This window comes from Penaeus japonicus, unplaced genomic scaffold, assembly GCF_977035675.1.
Source record: "Penaeus japonicus unplaced genomic scaffold, GWHDUDI00000001_assembly GWHDUDI00000033, whole genome shotgun sequence".
NCBI classification, from domain to species: Eukaryota; Metazoa; Arthropoda; class Malacostraca; order Decapoda; family Penaeidae; genus Penaeus; species Penaeus japonicus.
This window is the reverse complement of record NW_028234435.1, coordinates 5,084,189-5,089,188: the sequence shown is the minus strand read 5'-3', so window position 1 is coordinate 5,089,188 and position 5,000 is coordinate 5,084,189.

Sequence of the window (5,000 nt, the reverse complement as noted above, 5' to 3'; positions counted from 1 at the left end):
AGTCGAGGGGTTTTTAACACTGGATATCTGTTCACTTGAGGGAGAAAAAGTATGTTGAGTGGCGAGGCGCACAGCTGGCTTGTGTGTTTGTGTGTACATAAGCACGCGAACGCACATACACAGACAATGCACATAAACTTACATATAGTTATTTACGTGCAGATATATGTATATTTTACACTGATGAATGTATATATACATATACTTTTATGTACCCACACACACATACACACACACACAAAAAAAAAAAAAATGCATGTGTATAAATTAATTAAGGCCTAAATAAACACACATGTATACGCTTACACATATACACTTTCTTCACGTCATTTGAGAACTAAAATTACTCACACATTAACACTGAGACACACTCAGAAGACATACACGTAAACACATATCAGTACATTTACATATCCACAAAACCACATTGACATGTACTCACGAACATACATACATACATTCCAAAAACCTACATACCTCACAAATTGACGCAATAGACCACATACCCTTTAGTGCTTGCTTAAACGCACACTTACAAATTCTCATTCGCACATCCGCAAGTACACACAGAAACACACACACAGAAACACACACACACACACACACGCACGCACACACACACACACACACACACGCACACACACGCTCGCAGTACCGATTCAGAACGGGACTGACACAACCGGCTATTAGAGCCCCTTCCCCGCGTACAATACTGCCCCAAACCTGCCTGCGCCCCCCCCCCCACCTCCCCACCCCTCCCACCCTGGCCATACCCCTTTCCCCACCAGGCCTGGCGTCGGCACAGCACAGCCCACACGCCTGCAAGATGTCAAAACGGGTCTCACTCCACCTTTGCATCCTTAGCCTTATTTTCCTCCGTCCTTCCCCACCTCTCTTCGCTCCTTTTCTTGCATCTCTCTATAGTTTCCTCTTATTTCTTCTTCTCCTTTTTATGCGTTTTCGTCCTAAATGGCATTCCGCGAGGCATCTCGGGGCTCCCTTTCGCACCTGTGGCCGAGACACCTGTTGCCATGGGGACCTTTCCTCAAGGACGGGGGTTTCCAGTTCCTCCAGAGTGCTTGTCGATAACCTTCCCTTTTTCTCTTCGGTTCATATATCTGTTCCTCCTACGTCTGGTCCTTATTCCTTTCGTCCTGTTCCTTATTCGTCCCGTGTGTTCATTCTTTTGTTCATCTTTGTTTTTCTTTCCTTGTCGTTTCGTTCGTACTTTTTTCTTCTTCTTTTTTTGTTCTTCCTTCATCTGATTCTCCCTTTTTTTCCTTCTCTACTTCTTCCTTTTTTCTTTCATCCTTTCGTTTCGTTCCCATCCTTTCTATCCTCATTCTCCTTTTAAGTCTTCATGCATCATAAATTTGATCTTCTGTTCCTTCTTCTAAATCCTATCCCTTCCTCTCACCCTTCTCCCAACCCCCCTCCCCTTTTCCCCCCGCCGTCCCGCCCTTAGAAGTGCCATCAGTCATAGTGCCACACGAGTGAAACCTACGTTCGGTGCCTAGGAGAGAGAGAGGGAGAGGGGGGGGGGGGAGAGAGAGAGAGAGAGAGAGAGAGAGAGAGAGAGAGAGAGAGAGAGAGAGAGAGAGAGAGAGAGAGAGAGAGAGAGAGAGAGAGAGAGAATGAGAAAAAGAGAGAGGGAGAATGAGAGAGAAAGAATGAGAGAGAGGGGGGCGGTAGAGGGAGAAATGGAAAGAGAGAGAGAAAAAAAAATAAAAGAGAGAGAGAGAGAGAGAGAGAGAGAGAGAGAATGAGAAAAAGAGAGAGGGAGAATGAGAAAGAGAGAATGAGAATGAGAGAGAGGGGGGGCGGTAGAGGGAGAGATGGAAAGAGAGAGAGAGAAAAAAAAATAAAAGAGAGAGAGTGGAGAGAGAAAGAGAGAGAGTGAAGAGGAGGAGAGATAAGCGACTCCAATGCTTCTTTACTTAAAGAGAAGAATAAGAAGAATAAGGGAAGAAGTAATGATGATAATGATGATGCTGAATAGATAAAAAAAAACTGACGAAGATTTCTGGAAAGTTTTCGTGTCTGTCCTCGAGTCCGCGCACTCACCTGGAGGAGAGAAACGAGGTCAGACGGAGACGCTGCTCGACCTGACCACACCCAACGCTCTCTCTCTCTCTCTCTCTCTCTCTCTTTCTCTCTCTCTATTTATCTATCTATCTATCTATCTCTTTCTCTCTCTCTATCTATCTATCTTCCTCTCTCTCTCTGTCTCTCTCTCTATGTCTCTCTCTCTCGTTCTCTCTCTCTCTCTCTTTTTCTTTCTCTCTCTCTTTCTCATTCTGTCCCTCTCTTTCTCATTCTCTCTCTCTCTCTCTCTCTCTCTCTCTCTCTCTCTCTCTCTCTCTCCCTCTCCTCTCCCCTCTCTCTCCCTCTCTCTCTCTCTCTCTCTCTCTCTCTCTCTCTCTCTCTCTCTCTCTCTCTCTCTCTCTCTCTCTCTCTGTCTCTCTGTCTCTCTCATTTTCCCCCCCCCCCCCCTCTCTCTCTCTCTTTCTCTCTCTCATCATGTCTCTCTCTCTCTCACTCACATACAGAACAAACACAGAGAGAGTGTAGTGAGAGTGGAGAGAGGAGGGGGGAAGAGAGGGGGGAGAGTGAGGAGATGAGGAGAGAGAGAGAGAGAGAGAGAGAGAGAGAGAGAGAGAGAGAGAGAGAGAAAGAGAGAGAGAGAGAGAGAGAGAGAGAGAGAGAGAGAGAAACCTGAATAAAGAAGGAGAAAGGGAGAAAGGCAGAGAAAAAGGGAAGTACGTGCAGAAGCGAGGATAATAGTTCAAGGAAAAGAGGGCGTGACGCGAAGAGGGAGATGGGGAGGCGAGGGAGGAAGTGAGGGAGGAAGGAAGGGATGGAGGGAGGTAGGTAGGGAGGGAGGGAGGAAGGGAGGGAGGGGGATAGGAGAAGGGAGGGGGGGGATGTTGAAGGTCGCAGAGTCCAGCCATGACACGAGCGAAGAACGAGCATCGTAGCGAGAGGGAAAGGGAGAGAGGGAGAGAGAGAAGAGAAGGAGAGAGATAAAAGAGGGAGAGAGGAAGGAAAGAGGTAATGAGAGAAAAAGGATAAAGAGATAGAAGAGGGGGGCAGAGTGGCAAATTAAAGAGAGAAGAGAGGAAAAGAGACGAAGAAAGGAGACAGGGAGAGAGACGATAAGAAGAGAGAAATAGAGGAAAGGAACAGTGAGAGAGAGAGAAAGAGAGAGAGAGAGAGAGAGAGAGAGAGAGAGAGAGAGAGAGAGAGAGAGAGAGAGAGAGAGAGAGAGAGAGAGAGAGAGAGACAAACTGAAGAGAGGAGAGAAGAAACGAGAGGAAGAGAAGAGAGAGGGAGAGAAGAGAGAGGAAAATATGTAAACGGGTAACAGAAAGAGAGGAAAGAAGAAGGGAAGAAAGAAGAGAGAGCACAAACGAGGTCTTTCCTGAAAGAAAGAAGATAAAGAGTTTTGAAAAGAGAGAAGGAAGAAACTTTTGATAAAAAGGAAAGAAAATGTACCACAAAAACATATACACATGCAAATATACGCATGGAAACTATATACATGCCAATGTACACAAACACACACGCATATACATGCAAGCGTATACAAATACACACACACACACACACACACATGTATGTATATGTATATATGTATATATATATATATATATATATATATATATATATATATATATATATATATATATATATATATATATATATATATATATACATATATACAAATATATTTCGAAAACCGATATGACAAAAACTGTCTGAGCCCAACATCAAAGGCAAGAGATAACACAAATAAATAACTAGAAATATAAATGCAAGAAACAACGGGTGGAAATGATGCAGGAGATCGTGACTAAGCAAATTCTGATAAGGTACAGCGAGAAACAGTCTGATAAGACGCCAAAATAAGGAAGGGAGAGAGAGAGGGGGGGGGCGAGAGAGAAAGAGAAAGAGAGAAAGAGAGAGAGAGAGAGAGAGAGAGAGAGAGAGAGAGAGAGAGAGAGAGAGAGAGAGAGAGAGAGAGAGAGAGCGAAAGAGAGAGAGAGAGAGAGAGAGAGAGAGAGCATAAGAGCGAAAGAGAGATAGAGACAGAGAACGAAAGAGAGAGAGAGAGAGAAAGAAAGAGAGAAATGAAAAATCAATATACACTTCAACATCAAAACGTCGCATATCCACCACAGGCGCCTATTAGCAACAATTCCACTGTAGAACACACGCTGCATTACATCTACATCGACGCACGACCAGGACGACCTATACTACCACACGATCCACCCAGGACGACCTACTCCACACACGACCTGTCCAAGATCTCTACGCACGACTAGGGACCTGAAACCGTGCTACTTCCTTGGTCTCGGCGCGGTCCGCTAGCCACGCTGATGGAACCTTCAGCCCTGAAACAGCTGATTTCTAAGGCGGCGGGGGTTTTCTTTGTTTGTTGTTTCCTAAGAAAAAAGAAAAGTTTTTTTTTCGGTCGTTATGATGACACGTGAGACTGAAGAAAGGGTTTGTTTTGGTGTTGATTCGAGGTTGAGTCATGAGGTTTTCAAAAAAAATAAAAATGAAAATAAAAAAAAATAAAAAAAATAAACGACGACTTTTTATTTTCTCTCTTTTTCTCTCTCTCTCTCTCTCTCTCTCTCTCTCTCTCTCTCTCTCTTCCTCTTCTTCTTCTTCTTCTCTCTCGTTAAATATCCTGGCAAAAGGTTATCATATTTATGGTGCTTGTGATCCTTGGATGAGAAGCTAAGGTGCGGGTCTGCCCTTCTTCCTCTCAGCTTCTTCTTTTTTGAATTTCTTTGTTTTTTACTTTTTTTTACTCTTCCTCCGCATCATCTTCTACTTCGTATGTTTACCTTTTTTCCTTCTGCTTCTACTTAGTCTGTTTATTTTTATCAAGATCATTAGCATTATCATCATTATTAGTATTGTTACTATTAGTATTACTCGTATTATCATTATCATTTTTATGTTGCATGCGATTATTATTATCATTA